We start from the raw sequence: 13,306 nt of genomic DNA, 5'->3' as shown, positions 1-13,306 counted from the left end.
AGAGAGAGAGAGTGTGTGTATGTGTGTGTGTGTGTGAGAGAGAGAGAGAGTGTGTGTGTATGTGTGTGTGTGTGTGAGAGAGAGAGAGAGTGTGTGTGTGTGTGTGTGTGTGTGTCTGTGTGTGTGTGTGTGTGTGTGTGTGTGTGTGAGTGTGTGTGTGTGTGTGTGTGTGTGTGTGTGTGTGTGTGTGTGTGTGTGTGTGTGTGTGTGTGTGTGTGTGTGAGAGAGAGAGAGTGTCTGTGTGTGTCTGTGTGTGAGAGAGAGAGTGTGTGTGTGTGTGTGTGTGTGTGTGTGTGTGTGTGTGTGTGTGTGTGTGTGTGTGTCTGTCTGTGAGAGAGTGTGTGTGTGTGTGTGTGTGTGTGTGTGTGTGTGTGTGTGTGTGTGTGTGTGTGTGTGTGTGTGTGTGTGTGTGTGGTGTGTTAATTGTTACAGCTCCAATGCATTGCAATAACTTCCATGTTAAAAAAAAAAAAGCTGAATATTTTAAAAAGTATAACATATTTTGAAAAAGTTGAACGTTTCCCATCAGGTGTTGAAAAGGCTGAATAGTTGATATTTGAATGGTTCCTGCAGCTGAAATTAGGCTGAAGGAGTTAAATAAAGATATCAAATGTAAGTAGTAGTGATTGAAAGTTTACAAACACCGGTGTGTGTAAACCCAGAGATCAAAGGGTTCCATGGTGTCTGCTCTGATTGGATGATGTGACTCACGTGTGTGTGTGTGTGTGTGTGTGTGTGTGTGTGTGTGTGTGTGTGTGTGTGTGTGTGTGTGTGTGTGTGTGTGTGTGTGTGTGTGTGTGTGTGTGGCTCCAATCTGCCCAGCAACACCATGACAACCAACTGCAGCACTGAGTCCCATAAGAATGCATTGGGGATTATATCTGACAATTTTGCCACCTGTTCAAAAACTATGGCTCTTATCAAAAAATGGCCAGACCGTGAGCATCAGGGAACCCCAATGAACTGAAATATGTTTTTTTTGTTTGTTTTGTGTGTAAAATGTGGAGATGGGAGCAGTTTGTCTAAAGTGTACTTCTCCCTGCTCTGAAGAAAGATCTAGAACAATTTAACATGGGAATCTATTGGGAGCTAGCTGGACTTTTTCTCTCTTCATGCCCTCAAGAGGCATTTTGTTTAATTTTTTTTCTTAATTTTTTTTTATTTTCCAACCTAGGAGAGGTTTTCCTACGTTTTACATGAAAAATATGTCTGAGGACTGTAGGGTTTGGGAATTATGGCAAGTTTAAAATATTTTGGGGGGAGAATTTCAGGCACTGCTGCACTCTGTTTTGAGATCAAAGCACTCTAGACTTAACGAGCTGCTCCATCAACTCTAATGTTACAATCTGAAAAAGGCCTCTCTACCAAGCTCCAAACTAAATTCAATATCTCAAAAAGTGTAAAAGATATCAAGAATCTGAATAGGAATTGAATAGCTGAAGGTCTTGTGATCATTTGAAAGTAGGAATGAAGTGTCTAGCTGAAAGTATGTGGAAGGAGTAGCATTTGGCGCAAGGTGTAGGAAAACAGGATTTGAAGGCATCTCCCATTGACTTCAATGTTAAAAAAAGAGTTTAAAAAGCTGAATATTTCAAAAAGTATAAAATATTTTGAAAAAGTTGAAGGTTTCCCATCGATTCCTGAACAGGCTGAATAGTTTCATATTTGAATGGTTTCTGTATCTGAAAATAAGCTGAAGTTATGGAGTGCCAAAGTATTGGCTGAAATAAGTTTAAGGGGAAGAATAAAGATTTGAAGTACTATAGTGGAATGCTGTAAACAGCATTCGCACTAAATATAAAATCACACAGCTCAGCTCACAAAACATAAAATAAATACATTTAAAATAAAAAAAACAAACACAAAACAAACCAGAATAAACGTAACAATTAAAAAATAAATAAAAACAGCCATATAATAAAAACAATAGACCACTGAAAGCAAATAAAAGCAACAATCTACTTGTTTACGAATGCTAAGGAGAAGAGGTGGGATTTAAGACGGATTTAAAAACAGACAGTGTGGGAGCCTGTCTGATTAACAAGGGCAGGTCGTTCCACAGTTTAGGGGCGGCAGCAGAGAAAGCACGGTCCCCTCTGCGCTTACGGCCTGTCCACACAGCGGCGTGCGTTGTCGCTTGCCGGCGGGCGTGTCTGAAACTCGACCAACAACCAATCACATGAATCTCCCGCCCCTGACACACAAGCAGCGGTTTGATTGGCTAGAGCTTGTACTGGCATATGATTCGATTGGCTGACGCTTCTGCCGAGGCTTCAAAAGTTGAACATTGCTCAACTTTTGCAGCGAGCCACGCCAGCAAAGCTCCGCGTAGCTTCCCACAATGCAGTTTGGCGAAAAGTGACGTCACCCCATTCAAAGTGAATGGTGAAGCTTTCAGCGCACGCCCCTGTGTGGACGGACCGTTAGACTATGTTTTTGGCACCCTCAGGAGCAACTGATCAGCTGTCCTGAGAGTGCGAGTTTAACATTTAACAAACTATGAATGTGTCATACCCACTTAACGGGAAGAAACTAAGCTATCAGACAATATTAACAATGTTTAGGTAAACAAACCACAAGGGTCCTACCAAGCCTCTGGATTAGCCCTGAGCGAAAAAATGCTAACGCACTTAGCACAGAACTCACGGTAGAGATACCTTATTACTTATCGGATCTTCACTATCATCACTGAGCGACCAAAACTCACGGCAGGGGAAGCAAACCCAGACAACACACAACGTAGCTTTCCGGGACCAAAACGGAAAATAAGTCTTACCGTTGCTGTTTTCTGATCAAAAGTTGTATTCAATGGCATTAAAACGCATAAAACGCTGCTGATATGTTCAGAATCAGAATACCTTTATTCGTCCCACAGAGGAGACATTTGCATCTTTACAGCAGGAAAGAGCCACAGACAGCTTAATGTTACATATGTTAAAAAAAAGTACTAAGTTATGATATAATACAAAATATAATAAAAAAATAAAAGTAAAAAAAAATACTTTTCAAAATACAAATCCTGTAACAGTTCTTAGGATTTAGCAGCCAGGTATATATTACACAGTAATTAATGGCATATGTATATAATAATGTATATATTGCACACATAGCATATATTGCACATAGTTTGATGGTACTGTATTTAACAGCAGCAAGTTACACAATTTACAAAATACAAAATGCAAAAAACACACCTTATAACGATTCTAACGATTTAGCAGCCAGTTATAAATTACCCAGTTATTAACGGCATATATATATTGCACATATAGCACATATTGCACATAGTTGATTGGTATTTAGCAGCAAGGGGTGATATAGTCTGTGTTGTGGTGTGTGTAGGGGAGACGGCAGGGGTGCAGCAGCCTGTCGCTGAAGGAGCTGCACAGTGAGGACAGGGTGTGCTGGAGGGGGTGGGACATATTGTCCAGCATGGAGGACAGCTTGGCTGCCATTCTCCTGTCTCCCACCACCTCCACAGTGTCCAGAGGACTACCCAGGACAGAGCTGGCCTTCCTTACCAGTCTGTTCAGTCTCTTCCTGTCAGCAGCCGAGATGCTGCTGCCCCAGCAGGCCACACCATAGCAAATGGCTGATGCCACAACAGAGTCGTAACATTTCTGAAGGAGTGCTCCCTGCACTCCGAAAGACCTCAGTCTCCTCAGCAGAAAGAGTCTGCTCTGTCCCTTCTTGTACAGAGCAGCAGAATTATCAGTCCAGTCCAGTTTATTGTTCAGATGAACACCCAGGTATTTGTAAGATTTCACAATCTCTATGTCCGCTGCCTGGATGTTCACTGGTGTCGGGAGGAGTGTTGGCGCCGTCTGAATTCCACCACCAGTTCCTTGGTCTTCGCTGCGTTGAGCTGGAGGTGGTTCCTCTGGCACCAGAGGGTGAAGTCCTGCGTCAGCTCCCTGTACTCCCTGTCGTCCTCGTTGGAGATGACAGGTTGCAGTGTTGTGGGTGAAGTCTACAGTGTGGAGGGTGAAGAGAAACGGTGCCAGCACCGTCTCCTGGGGGGCCCCCATACTGCTGATGATGGTGTCTGATTGACACTCCCTGGTCCTCACGTACTGTGGACGGTGGGTGAGGTAGTCCAGGATCCAGGAGGTGAGGTGGTGATCCACCCCCGAGAGCTGCAGCTTGTCCCCCAGGAGTGGGGGCTGGATGGTGTTGAAGGCACTGGAGAAATCAAAGAACATGATCCTCACAGTGCCCCCCGCCATCCTTCTCCAGGTGGGAGAGGGACCTCTGCAGCAGGTAGATGACGGCGTCATCCACCCCGATGGCAGGCTGGTAGGCGAACTGCAGCGGGTCCATTGATGGTCCCACAAGGGGCCGGAGGTGTCCAAGGACCAGCCTCTCCAGGGTCTTCATCAGCTGTGATGTCAGCGCCACCGGCCGGTAGCTGTTGAATTCCTTGCGGTGAGGGGTCTTTGGCACAGGTACCACACAGGACGTCTTCCACAGTTGTGGTACCCTCCCTTGCTTCAGGCTCAGGTTGAATAAAAGCTCCACAATCCCACACAGCTGATCCGCACAGGATTTAAGGAGCCTCGAGCTGATGCCATCTGGACCCGCCGCTTTCCTCGCCTCACACTTCTGCAGCTTCCTCCTCACCTGGTTGGTTGTGAAGGACAAGTTGTCGTCAGCGGGTGGAGAAGAACCAGGGGCTGATGTGAGAGGTGTCTGTGAGCTGATGGCCGGGGGCTGAGTAGAGGTGACAGTTCAATCTGAATTTACTTTAAAATAAAAAAATTCTATATTGATTCTGACTTTTCTACATCCAAATCACAGGTTTATCTTTGCTTTGAGAACAAAGATTATTAATGTACCCCTTTTAGAAGTGAAGATATAGTCATTTGTTCTGGGAATGTCATTTTCGAGCCTGAGACCTGAAAAACAGGCTCGGGGCTTAACTGGTTAATCCTCTGCTCTAATCCACCTCTACTAAAGGCAACTTTGCCCATTTTCGCAGAGGCACTTCACTCACCAAAACAGCTGATTCAGCAGACGCAGTAGCCAAATGGCAGAAATCTATGGAAAACAACTTAAAGAACATCCTATTATCATCATTTCATAATAAAGGAGGAATGTGCAGACAGCTGTATTCAGCAACAGCTTTGTGAGCCAATTTTAGCGGCATTCAATATTTCAGTTTTTTGTCTGTAGTGGGGAATAAACAAAAGAAAAGTATTCACTAGAATGATAGAAAGGTGTTATGGAATCCTATACAGGTCCCAAAATACATCATCTTATGTCTTTATTTGAATGAACAAGCTAATAAAAATATATGAATGTCATAGCCAAAGCATTTTTTTAGCTGTCTTCCCATTAGACATGACAACGTAGTCACAGGTGGGTTGTAAACGTGTTTTTCATTCAGCACATAATCTCTTCTCTGAGTGTATTGCATGTTTGGGAGGATCTTAACTTTGCTTGTTACGTGCAGGCTTTTATTCCCAGGATTATCACGCTGAGTGACGGCCAACGGTTTTTCTTTGCGATGGGAATTCTCGGGCCTGCGGGCCTCCGATAACAAGAACTCAAATTGGCAGTGTCTTTAAAGAGAGTCGATTAAAATGAAAAGGATGGGAGTTCTAAATTAGTCTCTAGGAGAGGTGACTCGTAGTTTGACTAATGGCTTTTGCTGAATGTGTAATGATGAGTCATTTGTGTTAATAATAATACATTTTATTTGTAGGCGCCTTTCATGACACCCAAGCACACCGTAATATTTTTTTCCAAAGTGCAAAAAAGTGCAAAAAAGCATATCGAGAAGCTATGATAGGAAGGACATTTCTTTAGAAATGACAGAATAAAAGCCTAAAATAATTATGAAAGATAAACACAAACCTGTGTGATATTGTCTTAAACAAACGCTCAAGACGTTAAATTATAACGTTGAAGGTGGGAAACTTTGCTTAGGATTTTTAAATTGACGTTAATTACTTGTTTGCCTTTGTTGGTTCTGACTGCTGATCATTCTGTTTCCTATTACTGTTATATTCATGGAGTTATTATGATAAATCTTTATTTGTAAAGCAATTTGTATACACAGGATGCACCTCAAAGTGCTTAGCCATACAACACAACACAAGAGAAACAAAAACAAGACATTGAATTTAGGTCAAAGGTTAAAACATATAAGCACCCATGCAGAATGTACATGGTACTTACACAATTCCAAGAAGGTAAAAAAAGAAAAAAGAGAAAACAATAAAATAATCAAAAAGTAAGCAACAGATAACCCACTCATTAAAAGTATGACAGAAATAAGAAACTATTAATAATTACAATATTGTAATAATTAAAAAAATACATAATACACATACTGTATAAATTAAAAAAAATACCATAAAAGATCAATTATGAGTGGTGCAGGAATGCATCCTAAATCTTGAAAATTAGTTCTACCACTTCTGGTCCGTCGTCTCAAAGTCAATGGGTTTTTTTGTGAGTTTTTGGTTAGATACCTAAATGAACATCTGTGATTAACACAAGCTTAAAATATGTTATCATACAAATTACACGTCGGTAAATACCCCACTCGTGATTGTCTGAAGCTACTTTGTGTCATACAATTGGTTTCTAACAAGGGGCCAAATGAGTCAAGTAAATACCATCACCCAAAACATTAGCCGCCTTGAGCTTAGTGACTAAGATGCGCAGCCATGGAATCGTGGTGTAGTTAGTTAGCCAAATGTTAGCTCTTCCAGCGAATGCATTTACACTTCCAAAATCTAAAAAGTGGAGAAAATATGTGGAGATTATCCTGTATCTTAAACATGTGTCTTCCACAGATCTTTTTGTTTGTTATATTCCAATATCCAATGAAAAATCACATTGCTTTTTGTTGAGGGAGCCCTTGCAATGCTAATTTCCTGGTTGGCGTTCAAAATGACATCCTCAGTCAGTGCACAACTCTATAGCCAATCAAAAGCTTGATTAAACATTTATTTCAGCTGTTGTTTAAAAATGTCCACTGTGTTTGCCTCTCTGATTTATCTTGGTAGGGTGTTCCACAGTTCGAGGTAAACAGGTTTACCATGTAATACATTGTCCTTGGCTATTACTTTAGACAGAAATGAGGCTCACAGGCACCAGCTCATTCTCTTTTGTGTTCCACAAAGGAGCACCATAATGAAGGTAGTTACATCGGCAATACATGGACTCTTCCACACGGTAATGGAGGTTTGATTTACTCGTATCTCCCCTCAGGGTCTGAGTCGCCTGTGGCTGCAATCACACACAATGCTTTCATGTCTCAAATGGGTTCTCATATCTCTTTTTGTTTTTCCCTGTTTTCTGTTGGCTGTACAATTCTGTTGCATGCATCGTATACATAAACTATGAGCCTTTTTATACACGCGACTGCACAAGTGGAGCATATTGACTAATTATTTACGAGCTGTGTCATTAAGAGTAAGGAAAAACTAGTTCACTTTTAAGGTATTGCAAATTTGATGAGATGTGCACTGCAAATACACGACTGCTCAGACTGATAAGATAGTAATATCTGTGGTTATGTATTGAGGTAAAAACTTCCAAGTGAAGGGGTTAGACTGAGTGTGATTCTTGTCTTTGAAAAAGGAACTCTATAAACTTCAGAGCACCATGACGCTATTATGCCTAAGAAAAAGGAACACAAATAGGGACATCATCACTATGTAACACACTCGCGCTTCTATTGGCTAGCGCTCCAACACATTGCACGTGATGGGCAGCACATCTCTAAGCGGTTGACAAATCAGAACAGAGCCGGCCAGCTAACCAATCAGAGCAGACTGGGCCAATTACCAAAATCTTGTTTCTGTTGCAAATTAGTTGCTAATGGGTAAATGAAACTTCCATAAGAGAGGGTGTGGTGCTAAACTTCCCTTATTTTTAACAGTTTTAACATGACTGCTCGTCATTTTGCCAGAACAAGCTTCAGGTTTGGTTGTCTCTTGAAAAACAATATCCATTTCAGTTAGAATCAGTTAAACCAATGTAGAAAAACAGAACTGAAAGTAGCTGATAATGATAATGACCTAACCACGAGATAGCATTGCGTCACAGAGCTGAAGTCAGGGCAATAAGACTGATGGTGACACACATTATTAAGAAGCCTGCTGGCTGAAAACAGGGATTTATGATGTTGTTTATCCTGATGTAGTGTCTTGCTCCCATCACATCTCTTCAGTATTCTATTTATATTAGTTGCTGCCACTGTGTTGTAACTCTCCTTTCTTCAATCATTCAAGAGAGACATTTATTGTAGCTATTAAGATCTTGCCAAAGGCTGGGCATGTCGCTGTGCTTTTGTCTTGCTGTACAATATGCAAAGAAAATGACATTACCAGGTCTAAATTGAATCATAACTCCAATTAGCAAATGTACTTCCCGCAGCTGAGGAATCTTTTGAAGACAGTGCAAAAATCCGATGCATTTATCTTGATGGATAATCACAGACTGGTCAATGGTTTACATAACAGAAAGGAATGTTTGTGTTGGCATTGCTGAGGCCAGGTCAGCTGTAACAGGCATTCACTGTGCGGTTACCCATATCAGTGCTGGGTCCATTCATGGTTTCGATATTTTGCTCCCTCTTTGCCACCTCATATGAAACAATTACATCGGATTTTGTTTTTATGCAGACGATTCCCTGGTCTATTTAAGCTGTGACCCTGCAGATAACTTTCAGAAGACTGTCAACCTATCAAACTGCCTTCAGGACCTTCCTAAACGTCACAAAATGGTTAATTTCTAGTTCATTTTAAACCTCTGCGTTTATTGAAATGTGTTTTGTTTTTAATTTGTGAAAGCACTTTGTAACTATGTTTGAAAGTTGCTGTAAATCAAAAGAAATATATATTTGTATTATTATGTTAAAGTCAGAATTCAGTTTTAAAACCATTTCAGCTTTGTTTTGGCAGCATATAATGACAACTGATTCTATACCAAAAAAAACATAATTCAAAACTGTTCAAATTAGACCCATGGACAACAGTTGGGTTATTAGTTAAATCAATAATTATACTGCATATTTTATTTAATAAACAGCTCGCTACTTGTCATGCTGTACATTATTCAAAAACGAAAATCACAATACCAGATCTAAATGTAACTCCAATCAGCAAATGCACACCCTGCTGTGACTATTCAACGATGCAGAGCCTTAATTGAGCTCACTTATATATACTTATAAACACATATCAGGTTTGCTCTCAGGCTCACCTTTCTGCCTGGATCCTGAACACCTTGTGAGGGAACAGAGAGGAAGGAGAAATGTATGTGAGTGAGGCATGACAATGAAAGCAATCATGGTGACATTTTTTAAGCCAATAAAATCACACAAAGACTGCTGAAGCACCGCTGCCTAATGGCTGCAATATGCAACATCAATACTCTCATTTTCTCATGATATTGGATGTACAGGGAATAATGCTGTACTTTTGAAACAACCCAGAGCTCATTATGGAGCTGCATGGATATCTATTCCAATTATTGCAGCAGCAGATCACAGGACAGCTTTATTTGGAAAACCGTGTATACATTTTAATAAACATGTATTATATTCAACCAAAGACAAAGTGGTCTCAAGATCTTAGGTGCCCCAAGGGGCGGTAACCTCCTGGTGGACACCGGTGGTCAGGGAAGCCGTCAGACTGAAGAAGGAGGCCTTCCAGGATATGCTATCCTGGGGGACTACCAAGGCAGTTGCAAGATACCGACAGGCCTGAAAGACAGCAGCTTCAGCCGTGGCCGAGGAGAAGCAGCGGGTTTGGGAGAAGTCATGGAGAAGGACTTTCAGTTGGCACCAAAGTTGTTGGAAAACCGACCGACACCTCAGGAGGGGGAAGCAGGGAACCATCCAAGCTGTATATAGAAAGCATGAGACGTTGTTGGCCTCAACTGATCAGTGACGTGCGGTGAGGTTCATGGCTGGTGAGGCACTGACTCTTTCAGAGTCAGATTTACAAATATTATATTTTGACCTTAATCGAAATATTCGGTTATTATCAAAAGCTTTTTTAGTCTGATGCTTCGATTCATTTTAAACAGACCGTTCAACAAAAGGATACCCAAAATCTAAATATTGGATTGTTCTTTCTTAGTAAGAACCCATTTTCATTACAATTGTAGTCTTACCTTGACTTGAAGATGAAGTCCATGCTATCCTTCTGGACAACAATCTCTATTACTTTTTTGAAAAAGTCCTCCTTATCTTCCTCTAGTTTCAAAAGTCTAGTTTGTTGTTTGCGTCTACCGTCTCTGCGTAAAATAACAGTAGCAACAAGAACCTGTGGGCTCACGTGCGCCCCCTTCAGTGCGGCAGAGGTTATGGCTGCCTCCCCTGGTTCTTTTTTCATTGCTGTTGTATGATGAGACCAGCGAGCCTAAATATCATACGTGAAATAAGTTATTTAGAGACTATGGATGGTGAGGACACATGTAATAAAGGGATCTACAAACATTACATTGGTGACATACAGTGAGATGGTAACAGGCATGCGCCTAGGGCCCGCTTTCCAGCCAGTTTCTGTGGGGTGACGCATTCTGAGGTGAGGCAGATCTCATCTGTGCCTCACCTCACCCCACAGTAACTGGCTTGAGCGCGCTCACAAAATAAGTGCCCGCGTTAAATTAGTGCCCGCGCTCCAGCCAGTTACTGTGGGCTTACGAGAGGCAGAGCTCGTCCCTGCCTCACTCCTCATCGCTACCCGTAGTTGTAGCGGAGCTCGGTAAATTTGCTGATTTTGACTATAAAAAGCGATTGGAATCAAACATAAATCACATTTACAACACATATCAGTGGAGACATTTTATTATTATTACTATTTAGTTTTTCTTTAGTTGCTTTTCCGTTACATTGGAGTATGACAGGTGAGGCTCTGCCTCCCCTGCCTCCCCTGACTGCACGTCGCTGCAACTGATAGGGTGTTAGGGCGATGGGAGGAACACTTTGAGGAACTCCTGAACCCGACAAATCCGCCCTCTATGGTAGAGGCAGAGCTGGAGGATGATGGGGGATCGACACTTATCTCCTGGGAGGAGGTTATTGAGGTAGTCAAACAACTCCACAGTGGCAAAGCCCCGGGATTGATGACATCTGGGTGTTGAGGGACTGTCATGGTTGACACGTCTCATCAACATTGCGTGGAAGTCGGGAACATTACCAGAGTGGAGTGGCAGACCGGGGTGGTGGTTCCCCTTTCCAAAAAGGGAGATCAGAGGGTATGTGCCAATTATAGAGGCGTCCCACTACTCAGCCCAGGGATGGGCAACTTTGATGGTGGTGGGGGCCACATCATTGATGTACTGGCCACCATGGGGCCGCAGATTCACTTGGAACACACACACACAAAAATTCCATGTGTTGTATGTAATTATTAACAAATATACTAAGTCTGACATCTTCATTGACATTTACAATCAAAGGGAACATCCCCAAAAAATGGGAACATCCTCTAATAAGCTCACTAAACAAATATCAGTTCACAGAAATGTTATTTCATTTTTACAAGTGGCATGTTTGTATTGAACAGGTTATTAAACAGTGGAATAAAACTATTTTAAAACTATTGAAAAGCACGGAAAATGTGATTAACCATTAAGATGACTTTAAACATGAAGTCATGAACACTAACCCAGACATTAGTTGTCTAACTTGAACCTAAGACACTTGTAGCAATTCTCTGCATTCCCCTTATTCCACAATAAGGGGAATGTCAACACAGACACCTGTCAGCCCGCACTCTGGTGTTCCTCATCACCACTCCCCCTCCCTCCCGCTGAAATTATGAATGAAAAGCGTAGTAATCATAGATAACACGGCAGGGTCTGTGACAGTTTGTTTTCATCTGATTTCAAATACACAAAGTCTTGGTTTTAAGAATATTAAACTTGTTTCGCCAAATTCAAATGATAAATACAACTTTGAAGCTTGTAAAGGCATAATTACAAGAGGCAACTCAACGTCACAGCAGGCATAACAACAGCCGGTGTTTCTTGTGAGGACAACACAATACACACAAATGCGTCACAGATTATTTCGCGGTATTTGAAATCATCTACGCAGCTCGCGACGTAACTAGGAGTCTAGTGGACGGTATCAGTATTACAAGTAAAAAAAAATAATATTTAACATTTTTTTATTTTTTATTAATTACGTTGTTTATAAATTAATCTGAGGGCCGCAAAAAGAGGAGGTGGGGGCCGCATGCGGCCCGCGGGCCGCCATTTGCCCATCCCTGACTCAGCCTAACTGGGAAAGTTCACTCTCAGGTGCTGGAAAGAAGGGTCCGGCTGATAGTCGAACCTCAGATTGAGGAGGAACAATGCGGAGTCCGTCCCGGTCGTGGCACGACGGATCAGCTTTTCACTCTAGCAAGGACCCTGGAGGGGGCATGGGAGTACAATTATCAGGTGTTTTGTAGATTTGGAGAGGGCGTATGACTGGGTTCCCAGGGAGATACTGGGGGAGGTGCTGCGGGAGTATGGGGTGAGGGGTCTCTACTCAGGGCCATCCAATCTCTGTACTCCTAAAGCAAGAGCTGTTTCCAGGTCCTCTGCAGCATGTCAGACTTGTGTCCGGTGAGGGTTGGACTCCGCCAGGGCTGCGCTTTGTCACCAATCCTGTTTGTGATATTCATGGGCAGGATTTCAAGGCATAGTCGTAGGGAAGGGGGGCTGCAGTTTGTTGGGCTAAGGATTGCATCACTGCTATTTGCAAATGATGTGGATCTGAAGGCTTCAGCGGTCTGCGACCTTCAGCACTGGATCTGATACCTCATTCACACCAACGGTGTTTCGGGGCCGGTTCGGAGCTGGAGCTTGAAAAGCACCGGGTTTTCCTCTTCACACCGCAGCGGAGCAGCCTCTTAGCTCCGGAATCCGGTTCGTTTCAAGCACCAACAAATGGTCCGGCCAGAGCAAAAGCACCACATACGTCACGCTTACGTCGAGGCGGGGCAGGGGCAGGGGCGGGATCAACTCCTGAACAACAACAAGAAGCCCGCGTTTTATCCAGCTTGTACACAACGATGGAGAAACTTAACAAGCAGCAGTGGTCCACTGAAGAGACCAGCTACCTACTGGGAATCTGGTCTTCCGAAGAGGTACAGAGGAAGCTGGAGCACAATCGGCCATTGTTGTTGTTGTCGGTGTCAGCTGTGAGGGGTTTCCGCACGGTTTGGCTTAATGAAGCAGGCACGCAAACGTTTACGTCATGACGCAAACGATGACGCAATGACGCAGCACCAGTCGGACTCTGGGCGGTGTGAAAAGAGCCTCCGCTAAACCGAAGAAACGGTTCTGAACC

The sequence above is a fragment of the Gymnodraco acuticeps genome, unplaced genomic scaffold (genome assembly GCF_902827175.1).
Source record: "Gymnodraco acuticeps unplaced genomic scaffold, fGymAcu1.1, whole genome shotgun sequence".
Classification (NCBI taxonomy): domain Eukaryota; kingdom Metazoa; phylum Chordata; class Actinopteri; order Perciformes; family Bathydraconidae; genus Gymnodraco; species Gymnodraco acuticeps.
The sequence above is the reverse complement of the archived record's forward strand: the minus strand, read 5'-3'. Positions refer to the sequence as shown.